General features: G+C 38.4%; 1 pseudogene; it reads right to left on the bottom strand.

Annotated features, from left to right (window-relative positions):
• Positions 1–270: 270 nt before the first annotated feature.
• On the bottom strand, positions 271–905 carry LOC149162182 (ubiquitin-conjugating enzyme E2 7 pseudogene; annotated as a pseudogene).
• Positions 906–13,933: the final 13,028 nt, after the last annotated feature.

Raw genomic sequence — 13,933 nt, 5'->3', positions numbered from 1 at the left:
ATAATGTATGAAGCAGTGGAATAATTGTGTGCAATGGAATAATTGTGTAGCACAATAAGTGTGTGCAAAGGAATAATTATATGCAGCGTTCATATAATGGTAGCATTTCTATTGGAGAAATTTTATTTGATTCCCTCAGCGTTAATTACTTTGCAGCAACATTAATCACTTATCAATCAGTTACATAAGAATAAAGTTTTTTTTTGTTGGTGTTGGTATGGATATTATGCATTAGCATTGGCATTCTTAATACAGGTAGATATTAGGTTATTATGGTGCGACTATGGTGCGACTACTACATATGTGTTCAACTATTATTCTTACATATGGATTATTGGTGCTATAATAACTTGTCATCATTCCAAAGAATGAAGTTCCAATTTCCAGGATAATTATTAAGTCTCTTAACATTTCCTGTGGTTTCCTAACAATGCGACTGACCTTCTTCTTGAATTCATCTCCATGCTCCCATCATTCCTTCGTTGCATCAATGTTGGCAGGCGACTCATCATTTGGATTAGAAAGCATTGATATGATGGTCAAGAGAATGGTTTCAACTGTGTGGACAACATCCACCATTCACTTGCCAATTCATAGCCATTTGGATCATCACCAGGTGGGTGAAGGATAGAAATGAAAACACGTCCATATGGATAAACATTTGGATTCCACATTTTGGATATAAATGTGACTGTTGGTGGAATGTTTAGGTAGTTAGGTGGAAAATTCATGATCGCATTATAATATCCACCTTCATAGATTGTTCCCAAAGGTCCAATAACTGTCGCATTCCATTCAAAAACATTGGAGTCGTCTACAAGTATAGCTTAGAAACCATCCAATGGATACCTTAACAGTTCTTTGAGTTGTCTTTTCAGTAGAAGATTTTCTTGGAAATATCCCATTCTAGACATCCAACCCTTTTGCATCCTCTAAATACTTGAATTCCATGAAAAAGTTCCTTTGTTCAGGGGAGCGATATCTATCTCCAGAAAAAACAAACGCAAAATCACTAAAATGACATAGAGACAAGGTTGTTTCTATGCATTAACAGTAGGGCGTGTATGCAGATATTTGGGAGGATTCGACTCTCTAACAACCTAAGGAGTCTAGCCAGTTGTGTCTCTATGAACTAGGGTAGTCGACAGGTGCCAGTTGATTGAATTACACTATGGACTGAAGAATGAACATAATGTGTGTATGCATGGATAGGGACTGGAGGCTGCATGGATGCATGTGTATGCAGGCAAATTAATCTCATGGATGCATGTCAAATTAATCTATATGGATGCATGTCAAATTAATCTCATTTGATGCCGACTTTTCAAATCTCATTTGATACCAGCAGCATTTCTGAATTAGCTTGTAGTTGCAGTAGTTGGAATCAGCTTAATGATAGTGCTATGTATCATTGTGGTAGTTGGAATGAGCGTAACGATAGTGTTATGTATCGTTAGTGTGATAGCGATGCCTCAAAGTTTATAAGAGCAACGTTATTGTATATTGATGGTGCAAAGAATATTATATTTAAGAAAGAAACATATTTGAATTGTTGTGAAGGTGATGTTTTAATGGTTACAAAGGAATGCAACTAAAACCATTCAAGTAAAACCATAAATTTGTGCGTACACCAATAGAATGACAAAAATCACAAGCCACATCCAAGCGCAAAATAATATTTTATGGTAACATGTGAGGACAATAATATGCTGCAACGATAATTTATTATATCAATACATGTGAATGTGATGAGACCATAAATTGTTGTTGCATAATTTTATAATCACACCAACACATTATAGTAAGGGAGATGGTCTTCCACTATGATTCTAGAGCATGATAGCATGATTAAAAATAGGGATCACTGGTGCATTGGAAAAATATAAGGGACATAATTCTCTTGCAGATCACAAGGACAGTGCTTTCTTGAATAACAAAATTGTGAATGCTAGGTGTCATTTTACCTTCTAAAGGGCCATGAAAAGGAGGAGTTAATGTGACACATCTATTTTAACACAAATGCATGAGAGAGGAGAGGTGCATAAGGTCATTTTAAAAGAACAAAATACATATCAAAGTTTCCTTCCTTTAATTTTGAGTTCTCACATTAAATGGTGCAATATCACAACACAGGTTGAACGTGGTAAAGTATGTGCCAAACATCACAATGAGAAAGACAGTAGCTACACAATGATCAAAAGTCTTGTCAATGAAGAGCTAAAGCAATATTTTCAACCTTGAGTTGTCTGAGTTGATGACGATATCACCTCTAGACTGATGATATGCAAGCAAAGTTAAGGAATTAAGACCTATTTTGAATGAATATGGTCTTATTAGGTATCGTGTTATTGTTGAGGTTCAGTGGTTACTAAAGCTATCTCAAATTCCTGAAATCAGTGAAGTTTCAAAATTCAACAATGAAACGAAATTATATTTGGAAGATATTGGGAGGAAATTTAATATTTGGGATGCTCTTGAATTCAAAAGGGTTGAGAATGTGACAAATCATGATGTCTAGGATGTCGAGTATGTTCTGAAAAAGAGGTTTTAAGAACATCAAGAACTAACGAAGGTACTAGAATTTATTTATTTTTCTTGCACATATGAGGACATCAATAATTTAGCTCATTCTTTGATGTTCCGTGAGGCTGGAGATCAAGTTATATCGTCTAGTATGGATCATTTAATTGATACCATATCGAATTTAGCACATAAATATGCTCACATCCCAATGTTATCGTGGACACATGGGCAGCCAACTTCGCCAACTACATTGGGAAAGGAGATGGAAAACTTATGTTTTAGACTATCTGTGCAGTGATGAAAATTTTCTGAAGTAAGGGTGGAGAGATTGGTTTTAACATGGTGAGAAACTATCAATTTTGTTGATGAGTTGGGCTTGTATATGAGCGTGTCCTACGGGAAGTAAAGTATTTTTTTTCTTTTTCCCACTCATGTACATTTTTAATAAAAGGACATAATGATTATACTATCGCTCAAGTTAAGGAAATTGTTAAAAACAAACTTGAAAGTAGATCTATTGTCTTGGGGACTGGAACTTTTTAAATTGCTACAAGCCAACATCTTAAACACAAATTCAAGAAGATTGTTTAGGGGTGTTGATGTTGTTTTCTCTGTACTCAAGACTAGAAGAAAATATGAATTCTTGGGTTACATTATGGGGGTTATGAGGTATAAAATGGGCCTCCTAAGGAAAATATAAAATAATATTAGAAATAATAAAATAATATTATACTACATCATCAAATTTTAGAGGGAAAAAAAAAACTATTTTTCAACTCATATTTTCAACTTATCTTCTTATGGGTTTACTCAAATTTAGAGCGACAACACTCATTGGATAAATAATTTGATTCCTCATCCAAGGAGTACCCATGTTTCATACTTTCGATGGACCCTGCTACACGAAAAATGAGAAATACATGAAAAATCATGGTTGCAATCATGTTGTTTCATGTATTTCTCATTTTTCGTGTAGTAGGGTCCATCAAAAGTATGAAACATGGGTACTCCTTGGATGAGGAATTAAATTTTTCATCTAATGAGAAATCCTTCTCGAAATTTGAGTAAAACCTTAGGGAGATAAGTTGAAAATACGAGTTGAAAAGGTAGTTCTATTATTTTTTAATTTTTTTACTTTTTTACTCCAAAAATCGTGAAACGCCCACCATTGTTGACATCATCGTCTTGAATCCTATTGGTTCTTATAAATTTTATTTTGGTTGTATTTTTTTCTTAGGAGGCCCATTTTAGACCTCAAAAATCCCCTAATGAATCATCATACATTTCTCATACATACCATGATTTCCTAACAAAGTGCTCTATCAACAGTATTCTTGCTTTAAGAGTGTTCTAACAACAATATTTTGCACCGCTCTTAGAATGTTTATATGTCATATAGAGCAGCATTCACTTTGGAGCAACATTCATTCAATATGGAGGGTCTGTAATAAGCCATCTGGAGTAGCATTCCGTTAATGATGCAGAACAATACATTGCAGGTTTAAAGCATTAAAGAAATGATGACAACTACACTAAGGACTCTTTTATAGGCTACAATACATCTATAACCCATTTTCATTGATGTTAAAGGGGGAGGTAAGCAGAGGTTATGAGAAACAAGGAAAAATAAGCAAAGGTTATGGGCAACAATGAGAAATATCTTTCAAGACAAAGGGAGGAGGATGAATGAGTTGCCATCAATGCCAAAGGTAGATATTGTTGGCAATATTTGCATTGATTTCAAGTTAAGCTGATTGATTAATGTTGATAAATGTTATTGTTGTCACTAAGAACTGTTGGAAATAATACTGAGAGGGGGGGGTGAATCAGTATTATCATATTAATAAAACTTTTTCATTTCCATAATCAGATTCATATATGCTACTTCCACAACTTCTTATGATTAAGTTAATCGATCTTCAATGAGTGCATTAGAACATTATCAACCATATTATCAGTTAACAGATGCAGTAACATAAAGTAGATCATCACACATAAGGCACACACATGAACACAATGATGTAAGGTGGAAACCCAATGCGGGAGAAAACCACCTGCTGCAAGTCATCTCAATCTTCTTCTTAATAAGAAAATTCTTTTACAATATTTGTACTGGTGCAGCCTTATACCAGTACGGGAGCTACAACCCCCTTTGCTCTTGTACTAGCCGATCCATTTACTAGTACGCAGGCTACTACCTGCTACAATGCTCCAAACATTTCCTTTAGCTCTTGTACTAGCTTAGATACTAGTACGTAGGTGCCGGCCTACAATCTTCTCTCCTTCAAGTACCACGTTTCATCAATTTTCATACTGGATACACTGAAGCACAACCCATAAACTGAAAGGCCACATTTCATCTAATTTTCATACTGGACCCAACAACAACATTGAAGCTCAAACAACCTTCTGAAACACCCAATCAACTGTAGTAACTAGATCAACAATAATAGGACCAAACCCAGGATGCAACAATGATAAACAAAGATTTTAAGAGAAGGAAGCACCCTGCTCAACTGCTAGCCTGAGTCCGGACTCACCCTGCTCAACTGCTAGCCTGAGTCCCGGACTCACCCTGCTCAACTGCTGGCCTGAGTCCCTGGACGCACCCTGTTCAACTGCTAGCCCGCGTCCCGGACGCACTCTGCTCCACTGCTAGCCTGCGTCCCTCGCTCTGAGTCTTTTGAACTGCCTGCGTCTCGGCGCACCTGAACCCTTCTGCGCCTGCGTCCGGCGCACCTGAACCGGTTCGCTCCTGCGTCCCGGACGCACCTGAACCCTTACTGCACCTGCGTCTCTTTAGATATGAAAGATATAAAGACTTCAAGACTAACCCAAACAGTCAGATCTACAGATCTGATCGTGCGCCATAGCGATCATAGTCCATTAGAAGATTCGCCTTCATAGATCTGGACTAGATCTCACCAAAAGATATTCAACAAAGATGGTGCCTAATCCAAATGAACTCCTTTGCTTTATATAGGCAAGCTTCTCCCCAAAACATGGAACAATACCACGAGCCGACACCATAGAAACACAAAACCGTCGGCTAGATACCACACAAGAAACCCCCACGTGCTTTTCTCTGCCTTGAAATGTGTGCACTGGGTGGACGCACCCCCTGAACGGCTGGCCTGCATCTCTGGACGCGGGTTCTGCATGGATTACCTGCGGGGACGCACTTTCTGTAAGGTGTACCTGCGTCCTTCATAATTTCAACAATATTTGAACCTCTGCTTACAAAGAGCTTGCCATTTGATTCCTTTGAGCTATCCTGTAATATGTCACATCTGATATCTCTTCTGTAGATTCATCTGAATGTATATAAGTGAGATGATCTTCTATGAGAGTGTTGCCATCAAGTACAACATATGCATCATAATGCCAACAATCTCCCCCTTTGGACTTGATGGCAACAACACCGAATCACTCTCCCCCTTTGACATCAAGGGCAAAGGGGTATGCTCCCCCTAAGAACATGCTCCCTTTGACTATGAACCAGATCTGCTGAAGTCTCTGAATGAGCTCCCCCTTTGTATATGTCATGGTGCTCCAATCTGATAATGGTCTTTCTGAGAACAAGCTGAGATGTCTGCTCTGCTGTATAGTGCTTGTTCATGCTCAAACTCCCCCTGACTATAAGCAAGGTCTGCAAAAAGATGTTCTACAAGAAGAACATGACTCTATATATCATAAATGACCTTCCTATCACCAAAAGACTCAATACATACATCCATCACCCATCACAATAAGGATCATCCATCCAACCAAGTGGGAATACATCAGAAATATGAAAACCAAATACATTACATCTTCATCCCATGCATAGAGGGGGGGACAAAGGCCGTTACATGACCTGAAAAAATGACTACAATAGACCATTACAACATGAGTTTTGCTATGACCTTTCAAATGACAAATATCATCAACAACACTGTATAATCTGCTCCATAGTATCTGTCAACATAAACTCATAACCATCCAGATCTACATGAATCAAGAGCCATCAAATGAAAGCATCAGCATCAATCAACATATGTATGAATCATCCCTGTATCCAACCAACAATCCTCATCCATTTGTGCCAAGAAAGAAATCATGCATCTTGCTCATGTCAACATCATCATGAAATGCATATGAGTAACTCATCATCATCATGTCTTCAACAATGCGACTTTGAATAATCATCCACGAAATCAGCCAACCTCATCCATATATGTGCCAAGGATAATAAAGACTTCATGCAAGTATCATTAGAGAATCAACCATACATCTGATCATGTGACCAACTCATAATAGCAAGATGAATCATAAGCTTGTCACCAAGGACCATAATGCCAACAATGCATTTAGGACATATGCTCCCCCTGAACCAGTGCCATCTGTTAAATCTGATCATGCATATCAAGAAGAATCAGCCAATAAATGCTTTGAGACAGGTACGCACTTCATTTTCTGCTGCGCTGCGTCCTGTTGCTGCAGGGACGCACCTGATCCTCAGTCGCTCTGCGTCCCCACGCAGATTTTCAGTTACTGAACTGCGTCCTGGACGCACCTGGACTTGGTCTGTCCTGCGTCCGCACGCGGGTCTCCTGTTACAGCACTGCGTCCTGTACTTTCAGCTTCCTCTGATTCTAGTATGTCTGTACATTGTACTGTGCCATCCTTTTCTGACTGTACTTCCTTTTTCCTCCATATCTTCAAGCGTGATGATGACATTTTCTCCTTTTGATATGATGCCCAACCTTTGTTCCTGCATTCCTTGGCTATATGTCCAAGCTTGTTACATGCATAACATCTTACATGTTTCATATTCCTCCTGTAACAATCAGTAGCTTTGTGACCAAACATATTGCAAGCAAAGCAATATCCATAAAAGTACCTTGATTGAGATGACCTTTCTGCATAATGGTCTTGAACTCTTCTTCTTCTACATCTAGCTGCAACATGTCCAAGATTATGACATACATAACATTCAACATTATTCATAGGAGGAGCAAAGGATTTTCTTTGAGGAATCTCTTTCCTTGGTTGATGATGAGATTGATCTTTCACTTCTTCGTTGATCACTTTAGATTTCCTTTTAGAGTTTCTTGCCTCACCTTGTGAACTAGATTCACCTTCAACAGATTCATGGAAACCAAGACCAGTCTTTATAGCAGGGGACCTTTGACTACTAAGAATATCATCCAATACTTTAGAGCTATCTTGAAATCGTAAAAGCTTATCCTTTTCTTCTAGTTTACCTTTCAAGATATTTACCTCAACCTGAAGCTGTTCTTCCTTTTCAAGAGATTTCTTTTTCAAAACTTCTTCAACTTTCCTTCCTTCTTCCATTTGTTCCCTTAGTTTGAGAATTTCTTTTTCTTGTTCTTCATACAGATCCTGCTGCATTTGACGAACTCGGAAGGCACATTCCAGTTGAGATTTTAAGCTGGTGACTTCGTTTTCTTGTTTTGCAATAGCTTGGAGTAGATCTGTATTCTGCTTCTTTGATTCTTCAAGATCTCCTTTTAGTGAGAGGATTGTAGCTTCAAGATTTTCATAGTAGCTGGATCTATCTTTGAGTTTCTTGATGGTTGTGCTTCTTTCGTTGACTTCTTTTCTTAATGATGTCACTTCATGCTGCAATTTTTGACATTGGTCTTCCTTGTCCTTGAGTAGCTTTCTTACCTTGTTTCCTTCTTCTAGTTGTGCCCTTAGTTTGGTAGCTTCTTCTTTGAAATCACATTCCTTTTTGTTTAATAGATCTTGTTGATCTCTAATTTTGTCTGTCAGCCTTTTAAATTCTTCCTCTATTTGATATCTTTCTTGTTCACCCATAAGAGCAAATTCAGTAGTTTCGCTATCACTTTCATCTCTTTCACAAGGAAATATAGCTGGAACATCAGAGGATAACACATTCATACCTGATAATGACTCTGAATCTGATTCTGAATCTGAAGAGCTTCTTATGCCTAATCCCCAATCGATTCTTCCACTGTCATAGTTCTTCTGAGATGACTTCTTTTTCTTATTAGCTTTCTTCTTAAGCTTCTTTCCCATTCTTCCACGGATCTCCTTCAAGCGATCAAGCTTCTATCAAAGGACCTGCTCCGATACCAATTGTTGGAAATAATACTGAGAGGGGGGGGTGAATCAGTATTATCATATTAATAAAACTTTTTCATTTCCATAATCAGATTCATATATGCTACTTCCACAACTTCTTATGATTAAGTTAATCGATCTTCAATGAGTGCATTAGAACATTATCAACCATATTATCAGTTAACAGATGCAGTAACATAAAGTAGATCATCACACATAAGGCACACACATGAACACAATGATGTAAGGTGGAAACCCAATGCGGGAGAAAACCACCTGCTGCAAGTCATCTCAATCTTCTTCTTAATAAGAAAATTCTTTTACAATATTTGTACTGGTGCAGCCTTATACCAGTACGGGAGCTGCAACCCCCTTTGCTCTTGTACTAGCCGATCCATTTACTAGTACGCAGGCTACTACCTGCTACAATGCTCCAAACATTTCCTTTAGCTCTTGTACTAGCTTAGATACTAGTACGTAGGTGCCGGCCTACAATCTTCTCTCCTTCAAGTACCACGTTTCATCAATTTTCATACTGGATACACTGAAGCACAACCCATAAACTGAAAGGCCACATTTCATCTAATTTTCATACTGGACCCAACAACAACATTGAAGCTCAAACAACCTTCTGAAACACCCAATCAACTGTAGTAACTAGATCAACAATAATAGGACCAAACCCAGGATGCAACAATGATAAACAAAGATTTTAAGAGAAGGAAGCACCCTGCTCAACTGCTAGCCTGAGTCCGGACTCACCCTGCTCAACTGCTAGCCTGAGTCCCGGACTCACCCTGCTCAACTGCTGGCCTGAGTCCCTGGACGCACCCTGTTCAACTGCTAGCCCGCGTCCCGGACGCACTCTGCTCCACTGCTAGCCTGCGTCCCTCGCTCTGAGTCTTTTGAACTGCCTGCGTCTCGGCGCACCTGAACCCTTCTGCGCCTGCGTCCGGCGCACCTGAACCGGTTCGCTCCTGCGTCCCGGACGCACCTGAACCCTTACTGCACCTGCGTCTCTTTAGATATGAAAGATATAAAGACTTCAAGACTAACCCAAACAGTCAGATCTACAGATCTGATCGTGCGCCATAGCGATCATAGTCCATTAGAAGATTCGCCTTCATAGATCTGGACTAGATCTCACCAAAAGATATTCAACAAAGATGGTGCCTAATCCAAATGAACTCCTTTGCTTTATATAGGCAAGCTTCTCCCCAAAACATGGAACAATACCACGAGCCGACACCATAGAAACACAAAACCGTCGGCTAGATACCACACAAGAAACCCCCACGTGCTTTTCTCTGCCTTGAAATGTGTGCACTGGGTGGACGCACCCCCTGAACGGCTGGCCTGCGTCTCTGGACGCGGGTTCTGCATGGATTACCTGCGGGGACGCACTTTCTGTAAGGTGTACCTGCGTCCTTCATAATTTCAACAATATTTGAACCTCTGCTTACAAAGAGCTTGCCATTTGATTCCTTTGAGCTATCCTGTAATATGTCACATCTGATATCTCTTCTGTAGATTCATCTGAATGTATATAAGTGAGATGATCTTCTATGAGAGTGTTGCCATCAAGTACAACATATGCATCATAATGCCAACAAGAACATTGGTAATCATTTATGTTGAATGGAAAGTGTACATAAATGTTGAATGTTCAATATAAAAGGTTGAAAATGATGTGAAGTGCAGAGGTTATGCTAATCAATGTGAAGGCTAAACACTGAGACAAAAGCTGAAATACATATATTTGTTTGAACAAAAAAAGAATATAATCCAAATCTGATTTCTCTCTTGTAATTATTACTGAATGAGCTGTTAGTTCAATTTATTTTATATTACAAATAATTTTCAGGACTGAAAATGAAAAGACAAGCTTGTGAGCAATTTTGGAAGTACAAAAGACTACGCTTCATTTCATATTCCTCCAAAGGATACAAACATCGAAGAGGGTTTTATTATAAGATACAAAATGTGGAATAAAATAGGATGATATTCTTTTTAAGTGGAAGGAGTTTGCATCAGAGAATTAATGAGTAGTAGCCAAAGAGAAGAAGAGTGAAAAGAAGAAGCAGTTCAGTAGAAAACTTGACAGCAAAATTGTATATGAGATAACCATCATTTGTGACTTGATCTTGTGATTAAGAAATTTATGTTCTTTTCTATGTTTCACCTTGAAAAAGAATAGGTTGTACCTATTGAGGTAGGAGCCTCCTGCGGGTTGTAGCCTATAGAAAACTTGTGGGAGTTGGAGCTTCCTTTGAGGTAGGAGCCTCTTGTAGGTTGGAGCCTACAAAAATATGATGTAATAAGGAGTACCATCTTGCCTTCACATCACTTTTAGCCTAAAGTTCATGGTTTTATCCCTTCGGAGTTTCCACTTATATTCGGTTTGTTTATGTGTTTAATTCTTTCATGTTGTGTGAATGCTTTGAATTCTTGGTAAAAAAATCTGCAAAGCTCTCTTCTTGAAATCTGCAAAAGGAATTCAATAACTATTGAGCACAAACATAAATCATAAACCACATAACTGTTATAAACATATTTGGGAACTGCAACCCCAATCACATATGTCCATAAACCAAGGGCTTCTAAACCCCTAAAAGTGTTGTTTCATACCCTAAAGGAACAAGGTCAGCTGATTACATCATTTCCCGGAAGTGTTCCCTGAAAAACTACTCAGAACAGGTCAAAACTGGACCATACAGACTGCTCAGTGCTAAGGGTGCGATGCATCTCACCTACTACACACAAAGGGTGTGATGCATACTAAAAATCCCTTCTATAGGGTGCGATGAGCGAGAGCAGACAAATGGCATAGGCAGTTTGCTAGGCGGAAACCCAGAGAATCTTCTAAAAACTGCTCATATGACACTTGCCTCTCTGAATTCACCCAGGGATGAGTAAGAGATCATGAAATCTCCAAGTGGAACCAAGAACTATCAGTCAGATGACACTAATCAAAATCCCAGAAGTTGACTCACCCTCCTACAAATATCTATCTATGGATCCCTCATCCTAGAGATCCAGACACTGGAATTTTGTATTTTGTGAGGAAGTGTTGTTGGTTTCTTTGTGCAACATTGTATTGTTGGGTGATCTATATTTTCATGAGGTGAAGAGGGCTTTCATTCTGGGACGATGGCACTGGATCAGACAACTTGGTTGTAATCCTCTCTTCTACTACTTCTATCAATAAAGCTATTTGAGTTTTCCTCCATATACTTGCATATTTTTGAATCTTATATTGGTGTATGAATTTGTATGGTCAATATACATCTGATACTATATTGTTTATGGTTAGAGATCTCTATGCTTTGATGGTATTATGCTGATTTGACTCTATAGGTGTTCTTTGAAGCGGGACAAGTGAGAAAAGAGTGGCGAAATTTTTTTCAAAAGAGGGAGGAAACAAGCAAGGAGACTAGCGAAAGACTGAGGTTGGTACTCTCTGCTTCTCTCTCATCTATCTCTCATAAAGGAAAACACAAGTCACTTTTCTTTGCTTGTTTCTAAGATAGCTACCCATCTTAGTGGGACTAGCAGCTTTGAATGGACACTAGTTTTCCCAATAACAAAATGGCGACGCCGCTGGGGAGCGAATAGTTTGTTTGTTCATTTCTATTTGTTTGCTTTATAAACTACAGATGGAGCTTGAAGTTAAGCCAGCTAACCTTCAAACTGCATTTGTTATGCAAGTGCAAAGTAGATCAATGTTGCTTCAGTCAATCTCCAAGTTTGTTTATGAACTGAACAACTGACTTGCAAGCATCCTAAGTGCCCTGTGGTAGCTCAATTACCTCATTAGATCAGCCTCTGTACTTTGTGTTTACTGTCTATCATAAGCTCATCCTAAACCCCTGAACTTAGCTGCAAACTGTGAGTCAAAACTGAGCTCAGTCTCGTCCCTGGACCATCGCACTGTCTCTCATTGGTAGTCTAGATGCATCGCACCTCCCGTGTGCTGTAGGTGAGATGCATCCCTGTTTCTCTGTGTTACAGGTGTGATGATTGAGTGAGACTGTTTTTGCCTCCAGATTTTGGTTTTTTCTTCATTGTCTTCAGCTTTATTCAATAGTTTTTGATGTCTATGATCAGTATATCACTCTTGAAACTCCCTTCCATTGCATTATTTAGCCTTCATTGATAAAGAATTGTGAATGTTTTTTTTATGTATTTTTCACCATTTACTGTTCTCCTTTGCAAACAGTAGCTTAATCAAACTGTCGTCTTTTGATTTGAAAGTGTCACAAGTGTCGTTCTCAGTCAAAGAAAAGAGTGTCGTAAAGTCTTCCTCTTTCAGATAGTCGATTACACTTTTGCCATTGTATTTGATTTGGATCATCAATTCTTTGAAGTGTCAAATGCAGTTTTCAAGTTGAAATTGAAAGTGTCGTCTTAATCTTCCTTTCGTTTTTGAAAAGAAATTGCTGAAGTGTCGCTTTGAAGAAAAGTAATTTAGATCTGTACTTAGTTTTCTTTTTTGTCATTCACACATTAAGGAAACTAAAAAACACATACATGCATGTGCATTTGCATTTAGACTGCATGCGAAAATTGATTTAGGAAAAGTGCATCTAGTGTGTGCTCTCTGCTCTATGTTGAAAGAATTTTACTTCTCTTTCCTTAGTAGCTAGGATTTTCATTGCTAAAAGAAAGTAAACGACTGTTTATCATCTTAGATTGCATATTTAGGAATTGTATATCTACATCAAGCGGTGAACCTTAAAGGAAAATTTATTAATAAATATCAACTGTAAAATAAACCTCAATGAACATTAAAACACTTTGGAACCTAACGCAAAACATTTAGAAGTCTAGGATAGAGATCTATTCCGATGTCGTAAAGCCTGGTAACTATCATTTTCAGCGTAGGTTGGGTGATTCCTCGTCTTTGATACGACAAGTGCCAGTACGATCTTGTGCTCCCACATATCATCAAGTATATATTGGGAGACCACAATAGGCTATATCCTTTATCCTTAGGAAGCCATGTCTGCCACCCTATCGATCGCAATGCACTGAACACAGCATTCGGGAAGATTGACTGCCATACGTAAAAAGTATTTTGCAGCTTTGCGACTGGTTTGGTAATCCCTCTGTCTATATTTCCAGAGTAGTCACTTTCGTTCCTTTTCAGGCTCCTTAAAAGAAAAGCTCCATTAGAGCACTTGTCACTTCAAGCTCATTAAAAAGCGAAGGCAACTAGAGTCATCTTTAGCTTTTTCTCGACTCTTAAAAATTGAAAAGGCAAGTTGTGTCAAAGCATCATAAAATTTATTTTAGTCGGAATAACATCACTGTTCCCTCG

The sequence above is a fragment of the Pinus tabuliformis genome, chromosome 5_2 (assembly GCF_031772625.1).
Source record: "Pinus tabuliformis cultivar Carrire ecotype Pingquan chromosome 5_2, CPIR1, whole genome shotgun sequence".
NCBI classification, from domain to species: domain Eukaryota; kingdom Viridiplantae; phylum Streptophyta; class Pinopsida; order Pinales; family Pinaceae; genus Pinus; species Pinus tabuliformis.
This window is presented reverse-complemented; position numbering and strand designations above follow the sequence as displayed.